Below are 14,975 nucleotides of genomic sequence, written 5' to 3'. Positions count from 1 at the left end.
TTTCTCTCCCTTTGACTAAATGCTTTGTACAATATAATACTTACTAAGAGATGTGGTGAGGAAAATCTAACTAAAAATGTAGAAAATATAAAGTGCATAAAACACAGAATTATATCTAACAATTATTGTTGTAATAGAAAATATTATCCACAGCAGAAGAAACCTATCCAAAGAAATAAATAGGACAAGCAGGGAACAAGTATTGATTTTTATCTTCCACGAAATGTATATAGTATCAGAAAGGCAAAGTCCTGCTAATTTCTGAATATTGTTAACTTGTATTTCTCCAGAGACCTCTAGTGGAGAGAACTCTGTAAAGGTCGTTTCCTCAAAGCTGCAGTAAGTGTTTACACTAAGAATTTATTTTATGATGAAGCAATGTTGCACTGTTCCTAACGAGGTTTACTTTCATTATGTCACAAGAATCTTTGCTTTTGAATACTTAGGGGCTTGAAGAAGCCTTTACAATGTAAAAGCTTGAAGTGACAAGAGCGTGTTGGTTTTTATCACTTGTCACTAATTCTACTGATGACATGCAAAAATTTAGCAAATGAGAATGTTGGGAAAGAAAAATTTTTCTAATACTCTTCCCCCAGTTAAAAACTACCCACATTGCAGATCATTTACAGTGTATGTGGCATTATACATATTCTGCTTCTCCATTCTATAGACACTTGATGTGTTTAGTTTTTGGTGTGTGTGTGCTCAGAGAAAAGAGCAAATGGAAAAGAAAGTTTTAAGATGAAAATAAAGGCATGCTTTATCCTACAGTTGATGTTTGAATCCTAAGGCTTCCTTGTAAACTTCAATTCAGCAAATTTGGGAGTTCTACCATTAAGTTCAATAGATCAGAAATTTTCATTTGTGGTAACCTGCTGTATTTCTTCTTAAACAAACAAACAAACAAACAAAACAGTTTGCTGTTAGGAATGTCACTGGTATGTACTAGAAGAACCCCCGATTTTGTGCTTTTGGACAAAGTAATAGGTTGACTGTAATAGGTATATAAGAAACTGTGTATAAAAGGAAGTTGACACACTTTAGGAAGTAAGGGGTTAAATGTAAAACAGTACAGAGCTAGTCACAGTTGGGGTGGGTGGCTTCTCTTCCTTTCTGCCTTATATGAACATTGTAAGGGAACTTTAGACAGGGGAAAAAAAAAAAAAAGTATTTAACACCTGGTGGTTTATTGCAGTGCCACTTAGGAATCCTGTCAAAAAAAGCATGAAAAAGCCATGTAAAAAGTCTTCAATTTCTTCAAGACTATTTAGCAGAGAACTGCTTGTGAAAAAGCATAGTCAGTTTAATTCAGTAAGAATTTGTACCTTCTGGTAAATTAGATCAGACAATTAAAAAACTAGCAAACAAACAAAAATAAAAATGCACAGAGAACAATAAGCCTGGCTACCAAAACAAACTACCAAAGGAAGAGAGATCCCAAGTGTAGTGAAGAGCCCAACAATGCTTAAACCAAAAGCAGATTAATAAATAAATAAATAACCTTAAGGGAAATTTTGAACGTAACAAAATCAACCTTGGTTTGACTGAAGGCAAATCTCAACATGACTGCAGGATGGTTCAAAAGAAGCCACTACTAATTCTTTATACTCTTCTCTCTGGTCCTGTACTGCGAGATTTAGACAAAGGACTCTGCTTCTAAATACTCTTTGATTATTTGTTTGTTTGTTTGTTCTTGTTGTTTAATTTAAATTTAATTTAACACTCCTCTGCAAATGGCTTTTCTCCTCCCCCATTTCTACTGTTTTGTACTCACGCTTAATGCTTATTCTATATATTTCTCTGTTCTCAAGAGCTTAAGTGACACACTAAGCATGGTGTTCAGCAAAGTAATTTTGTGTTATTCTTCCTCATGACATCCACCAATGTCTGCATAACATAGCATGTGTATGTATACAGGGATTAAATCACAGAAAGCATTGCTGGATGGAAAAACACAAAGATGGCTGTAAGCCATCTGAATTTGGGAGGGAAGGGAAGGCAAAAGGAAGACACAAAACTAGTTATTGTGACCAGAGCTTGAAATACCAATACCTTGGCTCCTGTAATATGCAAGGAAACACCCATCCCTACACATCTTTGGAAGCTGTGTCTATATTAGTTATTAGACTAGACAACAGAAGTTCCAAAATCAATATGATCCTTTAGAAAGTGTTATTTTATAGTCATATTTTGATGGAATAAGAGATATTCCTAAATTTTAAGTTAACATGGTAAATATTAAAGTTTTTGCTTATTACAAAATTATTCTAATTTTAATGCATAATGAATTAATCTTAAATCCAATGTTGCTAGATGCAATTCTAAACCAAGACATATAGTATTTAACTATTATTATTATTATTACTTTTAATTTATCAAATTGTTATTAATGTTGATTTAAAAAGTAAGGGAAGGATTATTTCTAATAAATGCCTCTCTTGGATTTCCGTGGCAAGGTCTTGGCAGTGGGGGGCTGCAGGGGTGGCTTCTGCCAGAATAGCCTAGCAGCTGCCCCATGTCAGATTGAGCCAATTCCAGACAGCTCCAGAAGGATCAACTGCTGCCCAGAGCCAAGCCATGAGCAATATTGGTTGCGCCTCTGTGAGAACAGATATAAGAAAAGGAAAAAAAAAAAAAAAAAACCTGCTATGCAACAGAAGCTGGGAGAGTGAGGAGTGAGCACCAGCCCTGCAGCCCCCAAGGTCAGTGCAGCAGGAGGACAGCAGGCGCTCCAGGTACACAGCACAAGTTCCCCTGCGGCCCGTGGAGAGGCCCCTGGTGGAGCAGGCTGTCCCCCTGCAGCCCATGGGTCCCACATGGAGCAGATCTCCACGCTGCAGCCCGTGGAGGAGCCCCCGGTGGAGCAGGTGGATGTGGCCTGGAGGAGGCTGCGGCCCATGGAGAGCCCCCGCAGGAGCAGGTCCCGGGCCGGAGCTGCATTCCGTGGAGAGGAGCCCACGCTGGAGCAGGTGACCTGGCAGGAGCTGCTGCCCATGGGGGATCCAGGTTGGAGCAGTTTGCTCCTGGGGGATGGACCCCGTGGTACGGAGCCGTGTGGGAGCAGTTCTAGAAGAGCTGCTGCCTGTGGGCAGCCCCCGCAGGCTCAGTTCGGGAAGGACGGCATCCCGTGGAGACAAAGCATTAGGGACTGACCGCAGCCCCGGGCAATGTCGTGTTCCCCTTTGCAGCTTGGCCAGAGGAGGTAGAAGAGGGTGGATGGGAATGAAAGTGTTTTCATTTTGCTTTTCACTTCTCTAGTGTGCTAGTAATAAATAATAAATTACATTAATCTCCCTATGCTGAGTCTGTGTTGTCCATGATAAGTAAGTGATCTCCCTGTCCTTATCTCAACCCTTGAGCCCTTCCAATTTTATTTTCTCCCACTTTCCCTTTGAGGACGGGGAGTGAGAGAGTGGTTGTGGTGGAGTTCATATGCCCAGCTGGGTAAAACCACCACAATACCTTACAAGCTGTTCATATTACGGACTGGGCATTGTTAGGTATTTTGGGAAGTTATAGTCCTAAACATGAAAATATTCATCTTTGTCTGAGTAAAAACGACACCAAAAATCCCAATATATGATTAATTTTATTATTATTATTATATATTTACTGACGAAGTCATGTGCATATTATGTGGACCATTGCAAAAGATTCTGCAAAGAGTTATGTGATCAGCCAAGGACTGTTACTGTTTATCACTGTCTGGCATATTTCAAGTACCCAACCATATCTTGTTTGGCTGAAGGTCAAGATCACACAATGTTCTTGATTCTCCGTTCTTTATATGCGCTCACCCCTATATATTCTATTCTATTTCTATATTAACTTTCCCAGACCTGGAACCTGATCACTCAGGGCAGCTGCTGTCCTATTGCGCTGCCTGCCATGACCATGAACCCCAGACACGGATATGCAGGATAGGTTAGATAAGTGCTGCCCTTTTAAGTAGGAGAAATCCTTGACTATGGTCTGATGCTCCATAGCATCTGGTGGAGTCCTTGTCCTGGCAGGGCTCCTGGGGCTTCCCCTGCACCCCTGCAACTTTTCACAGAATCACAGAATCGTCTAGGTTGGAAGAGACCTCTAAGATCATCTAGTCCAACCTCTGCCCTAACACTAACAAGTCCTACACTAAACCATATCACTAAGGGCTACATCTAAACGTCTTTTAAAGACCTCCAGGGATGGTGACTCCACCACCTCCCTGGGCAGCCCGTTCCAATGCCTAACAACCCTTTCCGTAAAGAAGTTCTTCCTAACATCCAACATAAACCTCCCCTGGCACAACTTTACCCCATTCCCCCTCGTCCTGTCACCAGGCACGTGGGAGAATAGACCAACCCCCACCTCTCTACAGCCTCCTTTAAGGTAACTGTAGAGAGCGATAAGGTCTCCCCTGAGCCTCCTCTTCTCCAAGCTAAACAACCGCAGCTCCCTCAGCCGCTCCTCATAAGACTTGTTCTCCAGACCCCTCACCAGCTTCGCTGCCCTTCTCTGGACTCTCTCGAGCACCTCCATGTCCTTCTTGTAGCGAGGGGCCCAAAACTGAACACAGTACTCGAGGTGCGGCCTCACCAGAGCCGAGTACAGGGGGACAATCACCTCCTTAGACCTGCTGGCCACACTGCTTCTTATGCAAGCCAGGATGCTGTTGGCCTTCTTGGCCACCTGAGCACACTGCTGGCTCATATTCAGCCGACTATCTACCAGTACTCCCAGGCCCTTCTCGGCCAGGCAGCTTTCCAGCCACTCATCTCCCAGCCTGTAGCGCTGCTTGGGGTTGTTACGCCCCAGGTGCAGGACCCGGCACTTGGCCTTGTTGAACTTCATGCAGTTGACCTCAGCCCATCGCTCCAGCCTATCCAGATCCTCCTGCAGAGCCTTCCTTCCCTCGAGCAGATCGACACACGCACCTAACTTGGTGTCATCTGCAAACTTACTGAGGGTGCACTCGATCCCCTCATCCAGGTCATCAATAAAGATATTAAAGAGGACCGGCCCCAGCACTGAGCCCTGCGGGACTCCACTAGTAACCGGCCTCCAACTGGATTTGGCTCCATTCACCACAACTCTTTGGGCCCGGCCATCCAGCCAGTTTTTAACCCAACAAAGCGTACGCCAGTCCAAGCCACGAGCAGCCAGTTTCTCGAGGAGAATGTTGTGGGAAACGGTGTCAAAAGACTTACTGAAGTCAAGGTAGACCACATCCACAGCCTTCCCCTCATCCGCCAAGCGTGTCACTTGGTCATAGAAGGAGATCAGGTTCGTCAAGCAGGACCTACCTTTCATAAACCCATGCTGACTGGGCCTGATCACCTGGTTGCCCTGCAAGTGCCATGTGATGACACTCAAGATAATCTGCTCCATGAGCTTCCCTGGCACTGAGGTCAAACTAACAGGCCGATAGTTCCCCGGGTCTACCCTCCGGCCCTTCTTGTAGATGGGCGTCACGTTTGCTAGCCGCCAGTCGACTGGAACCTTCCCTGATAGCCAGGACTGCCGATAAATAATGGAAAGCGGCTTGGCCAGCTCCTCCGCCAGTTCGCTCAGTACCCTCGGGTGGATCCCATCCGGCCCCATCGACTTGCGTACATCCAAGTGTCGTAGCAGGTCACCAACCATTTCCTCATGGATAGCGAGGGCCACATCCTGCTCCCCATCCCATTCCACCAGCTCAGGGTACCAGGTATCCAGAGAACAACCGGTCTTGCCGCTAAAGACTGAGGCAAAGAAAGCATTGAGCACCTCAGCCTTTTCCTCATCTTTTGTAACTAAGTTTCCCCCCACATCCAGTAAAGGATGGAGATTCTCCTTAGTCCTCCTTTTTGCGTTGATGTATTTGTAAAAACGTTTTTTGTTATCTTGGGACTGTATGGCTCTAGAGTGATAATAAACTGTGTTGCATCTTTTGGCTATTGTGTGGATTCTTGCCAGCCACAAACTCTGGAACTTTGGTCCTGTGTACGTATAGCAATAATTTATAAAAAATTACAGTTCAGTATGACTCATCTGGTCTTCTTCCTCAAACCTTATCTGCATATTCAGCTGAGCTACTCTGAAAAATACAGTAAGCATTTAGCCAACTCCTCAGGAAATGGCAGTGTTGATTCTTCATCCAACAGCAGGTGATGCTCTTGCCATAGGCAAACAGTTCTCTTCTTCCTCAGAAAATGAGCGCATAATCTGATAACAGTTTGAGATAAAACCCACAGCATTAGCAAGTTCTTGTGCTTATAAAGCACATGGCAAGTGTTAGCACAACACTGAGATAAGAGCTGAGTGAACAAATCAATAGGCATCAATAAGTGATTCAGACAGCAGTGGAATCTAGTACATGGCCCCAAGCAAGCAACAAAAGCCTGCATCAGAGATGCTTGTGCTCTCTCCTGATAATATTTTAAGGTGTCCCTGGTATTAGATGGTATGATAGTTAACCACATTGTGTGTCCAGAATGTCTGTTCTTTACTGCTTAAGGGAGAAAACAAAACAACAAACAGACAAACAAACAATAACAAAACACCCACTAGTCAGTCAGGACCATCCATTTAATATATTTTTTTAACACATCTCCTTGCAAATATATATATATATATATATTGTCAAGGTAGAAATGACAGCAAATTGACAGCAATATGCATTCTAAATCCCCAATTAAATGCTTATTTAGTCTGCTGGAAAGCTTTCATTGATTTCAAAGGTCTCTTAATCCCTCCCCTCCAGTGCATGTAAAATTGCCAGGCTTCGAGTTAACCAAAAGGCCATTTATTGTAGTGATTGTATTGTCAGGAACACTAAAGATAGAATCCAGGATACATATTACAAAAATGATAGCCACATCATTCATTTGAATTTTGTGTTGGGTGCTGTCAAAATAAAATTCTAAACTTCTTGTTACTCATAGATTGTAGAACCATAATTGCTAAGAGTTCTTCCTGATACAGCCTGGTATAACCTAGAATATGTAACTTCTAAGACACGAATGAAAACCAGAAGAAAGATATTGGAATTAATGTGAGGGGAGAGAATGTGGTCACTGAAAAAGTTCTGCATAAGAAAAACGCGAAAAAATGGGTATAACTAGCGTTTATGCAGACTTAAACTTTTCATGTTTGGCCTTTGATCACATCAATATGACTACAGTAATAAAAGAAATGGTATTGTTTTGCACTGAGTATAATGTAGAGAGACTTAGGTGTGGCTCCAAATGAAATAAATATTTCCAGCTTTTAAAAGGTGGTGATGTTAAACATAGAAATAAGTGAAATTCTAGAAGCTGTGAAAATACAGATTGCCATAATTGAGGTGGGGTGAAAATTAAAAACTTAACTTCCAATTTGAGCTGGTTGTAGTGAAATGTACAGAAGGGGAATGCATTTGACATTAAAAGGCAGGTTTGTTAATGATTTTTTCCTTAGATTTCACGTACTTGTCATAGCAAAATAAATGTCAAGTAAAGGATGGAGCTGTGTACGCTGAATATGGGAAAAGAAAAGCGGTCTAGGCATCTGGATGCATTTTTTGAGAATTATCTGACAGATTTGTAAAGACTTCTATTGATATTGTTGGCAAGATTCAAACGTACTTCCAATTCAGATTATTCTTTATATTGGAAGTAATGTGGCTTGATTTCAGAAGTCATTTCACAAAGTGAACATCAGATTGATCACTGATAATGCAGTGATAAATACTAAAAAAATAGATTATATTTGAACGCAGAACATATCATTCTCAAACAAATCAATGAAACAATATAATTCTATTTACGAGGTGAAAAATTGTTTATAAAGCTTATAAAGTTTGAAAAGTTACTGGATATCCAGAGCTTCCGCTGAAGCTGTTCAGGGAGGGACTGGACTGTGGATTCACACTGTGACCAGTGTGAAATATCAGGCATCTCTAATTGCCTGACACTCAAGTTTCTATTCTCTGCCCAGAGCTGAAATTAAATTTATGGAACAGGACAAGATACACTGATTTCCTTCCTTTCCTTCTTTTTCCTTCCTTTTACATTCCTGCCTAGCCTGTTGGGGTTCTATAATTTCCAGAGTCAAGAAAATTGTCTGGTGTCATTTCCCTAACACCAGCTATAGTATGTGGCACAGATCTTAGGGTTTTCTCTGTACATGGTTAGGCTACTGTACTGTAAGTGTAAAATAAACAAACAGTATGGGTTCTGAATCAGGGTTTCTTCCTATAAAGATTAATTCCCTAAAAGCAGTTAGTTTTTCAGAGCCCTGAAGAATCTTATGATTTATAATCTTTACTAGGAAACAAGCTACCTTTTCCAGGAATTGCAGTAAAAACTTAGGTTTTTAACTTTTAAAAAACATGGGTTCACTCAATAAAACCCATAAACAGTCCTCATAATAGTGTGAACTCAGTGCAGAGGCATTGTCTCATACAAGTGAGATCCTTCACTGGTTTTACATTTGAGTGCAAAACAAAGCTCAATCAAAAAGACAGCAAAAATCAATTTCCAGTCTCTCTCTGCAGTTTCTGTATACAATGTGAGAAGTTGAATCAAAATATAAATACTTTTCTGGCAAAATTCATGAAACCGTCTTCCCCATGAATATCTTAAAATACACAAATTGTCTCCTGAAGAACTAAGTCAGCATGAAAATATGAGTAGTGTCCCCTTTCTGAAACATATCATAGAAACCAACTTCAAGGATGCCACACTTCTGTCTTTAAACGAATTCTATTTAAATTCAGTAAAATGCAATTACAGAAAAAGATAGTTTTGCTCTTGGTAGATGAATGTGTGCTTCAGATTTAGTTTTCAGTTCAACAAGTCCTGTGAGCATGTTTATTGGATTTTAGATGTTTCAGAGCATGCACAGTCACAGCTGATCTTTACTTTGTGTCCAGACGCAGTTCACTATTCACACATCAATTTTGTTTTCAGTCCTTCCTAGAACATGTGACTTTTAACTTAAGGTGGCATCTTCCATAGCTTTTACTCTGTTCAGTTTAAAGATCATGACTTTTAAGGTGAAATTACACAAACAAACCTATGCAGAATATAATCTGACAAATCAGTAGATTTAATGCTGAGAGGTTAGAGAAAACTGATTTTCTCCTTGACTTGTGGAAAGGGTTGTGGAAAAAAAAAAAAAGTACATCAGTATTGTATTTTGGAGGGAAAATGGAATCTTTATGTATAATGTCAGGAGCACAATTAATATTTTAGTGGTTCAGTGGGTTACCATAGCAATACAACTCAGTGGCTTTTGATATACTTTATTTAGCATAACCACTGGGGGCGGGGTTATTGTATTCAGAATAAAGCTGAATCAAAACGACAGAATCATTTTTTCACCCCAACTAGACTGAACAATCCATAGCTTTGCAAAATATACTTAGTGTTTATTTACAGATCTGTCTTTTGAAATCATCCATTTTGTACTACTTAATGCATCAATATATTGTGAAAGACCCATAGTAGATTGCTCAGGTGGTCATTTTTCATGTTACAAGAACCATTCTGTGACACTGTGTGTTTCCCACCTATTGTGTAGTGTTTGCAGAACACCACTAAAAGCTCTAGTTACATGACAGCTCAGTGATGTCTGTTAACATTGACACTAGTTTAAAACGGTGTCCTCATGAAAGGCAGGTGCAAAAAGTAAACTCAAAGTCTGCGTGATGCATCTTTAAGCAACGCAGCTTACTCATTTAGTAGACAGTATTCACTGCATGCAAACATTTCTGTATCAGATAATCCCTTGCTGCAGAAAAGGTGAATTAATAATAATTACATTATAATATTTGTTTTTATGAGTAAAAGCCACAGGACGAAGCAAGCATCCACATCCACAGAAGATCAGATGTGTGGCTAATTAGAAATCAGATTCTCAAGAGTTCATAAAAAGATGTATGCATAAAAGAACTGCGCTGTTATGCTGATGAACAGAATTGTTCTTTGAGACTTCTGGCTCTGAAAAAGAAAGATTATAATTTCTTATGTCACCTAAATAATAAAGTAGAAGCCCAAACACTGTACTGTATTTCTTGGATGCAAGAGAGATCTTCTGTATTGCTAAGGGAGATGCATTTTTTGCGTGTATGTGAGGGACAGTTTTTCCTTTTCAGTCATACATAAAAGTTTATACCAGATTGTTTGCGTGAGTGGGTAAACTTATATATTTTGCAGTACAGACGATGCCACTGTAGTGCTAAAAAATATGCTACAGATGGTACAAATCTGGTTGATTGTTAAATAAATTTAAACTGCTGAATATGCTGAATTTTAATGAAATGATAGCTAATAAACTATTAGACACATGGCAACCACCTCTTTAAATAACCAGACTGTGACTTTCTCACTTCAGTGCTGCTGACTGCTGTGGTGCGTTGATATCAGGAGGTTTATATTATGTGACCGACTCGGAAGGTATCCAAGCAAATAACCAGTAATTACAGTTCATATCAAACTCAGAAGTTTGATTAATGTTAACAATATGCAAAGGATTAGCTTCTTAGATTCTACTAACACAAACAGAAATAAACTTACGAATCTAGTTACAACTGATAAGGCAGAAAGTAAAACTGAATATATTCTACTTACTTTCAGTGGGTGCCAGATTCCTAAATCATTGATTGACAAACTTTCTAAAAGTTATTTAGCAACTTAGGAGATGCATTCTCACACATGTTAAGAATTCCATCTGCAATTCCACGCAACTTTAAATTCTTTTAAAATTCTGTTCCTAAGGCAACTTTGAAAAGGTGACATTTCAGAGACAGCAGCAGAACTCCTGACTGTGACAGAAGTGTCACTGCCAGAGACTGTAAGAGAAATTCTCAAATTCAGGTTGCCCCAATACAGGGTCAACCCCTTGTCACAATAATATAGGAAGCCACATATACAGTGCAGAAATAGCTCTTAAAAAAATCTAGATTAGGAAAAGGTTATGTTAGATTCATTTTTGTTGTTGTTTATTTGTTTTGTTTGCTTTGCTTTCATTTTGGGGGGAAATTCTCCATCGAGCTATATGATCTGATGAGTCCTGAGAAATATAAGGACGATGTTGATCCAAAAGAAGTGACAGGCGACCACAGGAAGAGGGACTGGTGACAGCTGTGAGGTGACTGCAGCCACTGTCTGAGAACCTCTCACCACACAGACAACCTCTGACACCAGCCATAGCCTTCCCCAGCCTCTCTTGCCCCACACCTGCTGGGACACCTGTGTGACACACACTTCTACAGTTTCCCCTTCATCTACAAAGCCATAAAGCCCCTTCCAGCAGCTTCAGTCCTGCCTATCACCCAGCAAGGCAGGGACAGAGCAGGTTGCTGTGGGCTGTGATCCTCAAGAACACTTCCCAAGCCTCAGAGAGGGACTCAGTGGTTGTGGTATTTGTTCTTCCTTCTCCTGCATACATGCTGTGCTGCCAGGCATGTGTTGACCCATATATTTATGTGCAGAAAAGCCAGAAGTTCAGTCTCTGCGCCCACAAGAACTGCCTAGCAATGTGCCTCCAGCTTTCCCCTGGCACACCCAACAATGCCATCCCAAGGGCTCTGTAGTTGTTGCTTCTGCCTCCTAGTAGCACCTGAAGTCTCTTTCCTGGGCTTTGTTCAGGCTCGCCTCATCAGCAAGGAATGGTAAACCCAGCAGACCAGCTTGTCAGGACTGGCCACCAGCCCCCCTCAAGGGTCCTCTTGTTCAGTGCTTGTCAGCCACAGGGCAGGCCAAGCTCCTATCTCCCACCTCTCTGTCTATCTGTACTGATTGTGCAGCTTGAGGGCAAGGTGGGCATGGCACAGCCCACCCTGTGTTGGGTTTACATGGCAAGGTTTTGGTAACAGGGGGGCTGCAGGGGAGGCTTCTTTGAGAAAAATACAGAAGCTGCCCCATGTTAGATAAGGGCCAGTATCAGCCAGCTCCAAAGGCACCTGCTGCTGCCCAGAGCCGAGACAATAAGCAAGGTTGTTCGCACCTCTCTGAGAGCAGATTTAAGGAAGGGAAAACAAACAAACAAGCAAAAAACAAGCAAAACAAACAAACAAACAACAAACAATAACAACAACAACAACAAACACACAAAAACACTGCTGTGCAACAGCAGATGGGAGAGTGAGGAGTGAGCACCAGCTCTGCAGACCCCAGGGTCTGTGCAGCAGGAGGGCAGGAGGTGCTCCAGGCATGCAGCACAAGTTCCCCTGCGGCCCGTGGAGAGGCCCCTGGTGGAGCAGGCTGTCCCCCTGGAAATGAGGAGACATTTCTTCTCAGAAGGAGCAGTCAGGCATTGGAATGGGTTGCCCAGGGAGGTGGTGGAATCACCGTCCCTTGGGGATGTTCAAGGAAAGGTTGGGCGTGGTGCTTAGGAGCATGGTTTAGTGGGTGACATTGGTGGTAGGGGGATGGTTGGTCCAGATGATCTTGGAGGCCTTTTCCAACCTTAATGATTCTATGGTTCTATGCTCCAGAGAGGATCCAGTATAAGCAACAACCTCAGTCCACAGAGTGTATCTGCTGGATGTGACTCAGCAGCACCTAGATCCCCTTGCACTTTCCAAATGTATTGGGCAGACTTTGGAGCCCTGAGCATGCCTCTGGTGGTAGGCTGCTGTGCTTCTTCCAGCACTGCTATGTCTGTGGTGAGAGGGGGCCCATCATCACTTGCTGGGAGACAGGGTGCAAACATAGCTTTCACTTCTGCTGTGGCTGTGAAGATGGATGCATGGTGGGTGCAGGGCTTCTTGGAGTTTGGGGAATGGCAGCTGTCCTATCTTGTCTTGTATCACTGTTTTCCCTGATGATCCGAAGGGCATCTCCTGCAGTCCTGTCAGCATCTGGCCCAGACATCTAACGAGAAACATCTCATCCAACCAGAACTATGCCACGGCAATGGGTCTGTCTAAACCACACATCTGGTATCCATCTGAAAGCGGTGGGGAAAGACCTGCCCCATTCCAGCCCAAACCAATCCTATCAGAAATAGCTGGAAGACTAATAGTGGATCACATCTTTCTTAATAGGCATTGCCTAAGAAAGGGCAGGAGACACTGTAAACAATTACATTATTAAAGGACCATTTTCTATTCCCCCTTTATGGATAAGACAGGGGTGCCTTCAGGAGCTGGATCTGGATTTGAGTAACTCAATTTGAGTGACCGTTCTACTCTCAAAGATAATTTTTCTTGTTAATTGTGTTCCAGGGCAGAGAACACAGAACATGGGTATTCTGCCCCTCTGCAGCTGTAGTTTTTCAATTGATAATCATTTGCTTGACTGGGCAACTAAAGACAATGTCTTGTGGCTTTTTCAACTCAGAGCTGCAGTTCTTTCATTCAGCTGGTAACTAAAATCATAGCTGCTTTATATGCATAGACAGTGAAGGAAAACATTCATTGACTGATTAACTATAACGCAGACAGTAATTTCATAGCTTTGGTTGCAAATATAAATGTTTCCTACTACTAATTGACTTTGGTTTCTTGCTGTGAGTCTTCATGTTTTCCGCTGATAGATTTTGAGTCTTCTATATGTGTGTTTGGAATTTAAACAGGTTGGGTGTATCAGTATCAAGGAAAGATGCCTGGTTTTGAAGAGGTGCAATTTTTTTTATAAGGAGATGCAAATAACACTTCAACAGCAATGGTGCAAACAATCTGGATTCTTTACTGTGGAAGTGGGATAGTTAAATAATTATTCTACACTTAAAAATGGCCTTCATGTTTTCTTCTTCAAACACAAGTAGGAAAAAAATTTATCAAGGATTTTGAAGTCTATTATTTCTGAATCGACATGTTAAAGGTTGAATGTGCTGATTTTACCTGTCATAAAAAAAAAATAAAAAAATTAAAATGTTAAATGGAAAAGTGCTTTATTGATGAGGAGGTGGAAATGATGAGCAGATAAGACAAGGACATAAAATAATTGCTATTTAGAGCAGAATTGATGGACTGTTGTGACAAGCCTGGATAGAAAGTAGGTACAGAACAAGAAAATACATTTTTTGAAAAGTATAAAAATTTAACAATTGTGATGACTTTAGGGTCTGGTGTGGAAAGATCATACTCATGATTATTTAAAAAAATAAAATTATTAAATAAATAAAGAATACCATTAATCTCATGTAGATTTAGACATTTTAAATCTAGGTACCTAAATCTTATCCATTTAACAGAGTGAATTGAGCATCTCCAGAGGGCCTAATTTAACTTGCTAAGGATCATGCTCTACTAATACACCTTCCCAATGAGTACAAAAGAAACCTACGGTGACATTTAACTTTTAACCAATTAAGTTGTGGTAGCTGAACATATAGTTAGTATAGTCTATGATAAAATAAACAGTTATAAGAAAAAAGAATGGAGAATATAGGAAACTGAAAATATATAGTATGAGAAGATGTGCTTTATAGCAAATCCAAAACAGAGATTTTGGAATTAAGACCACCACCACCAACAAAAACAGGAAGAAAATTTATTTATTTATTTATTTGTTTATTTATAATTAGAAAGAATAAATGGTACTGTGCTCCTGCTTTTTGCAGCCAGCCAAGAGGTCAATTATACACCCGTATAAAAATTCAAATGGATTTGAACTATCAGGCTATGAATTTTATACTGCTATTATACAAGGTGCATAGTACCCTGATAGAACTACAGGAAAACAGGAAAACTTTTTTTTTTCTTTTTTTTCTTTTTAAGTTAGGAGAAAATAATACTTGTGCCTTTAATGCCTAATCTGATTCTCATTCAAAATAATGGGAATGCCTTATCTTCCAGGAAGTCATGGATTGTTCTTTTAAACATTAAGGTAACAATACTGATTACTTAAATTGTAAGGCTACTGCAGACACTTTTGTGCAGTGTATTCACTTTCATTGGATTGAGAGAAAGAGAAAGAGGGAGGTTTTGAGTGAGTTCTGGTTAGTGTTTGATGACTTCTCATCTACAACTGGTTTTTAGTGTTGTGAGTTTTCAGAAGTTCCATCCATGTTTGTCACAAAAA

This window comes from Anser cygnoides, chromosome 1 (genome assembly GCF_040182565.1).
Source record: "Anser cygnoides isolate HZ-2024a breed goose chromosome 1, Taihu_goose_T2T_genome, whole genome shotgun sequence".
NCBI classification, from domain to species: Eukaryota; Metazoa; Chordata; class Aves; order Anseriformes; family Anatidae; genus Anser; species Anser cygnoides.
Note: the sequence above shows the minus strand (reverse complement) of the source record.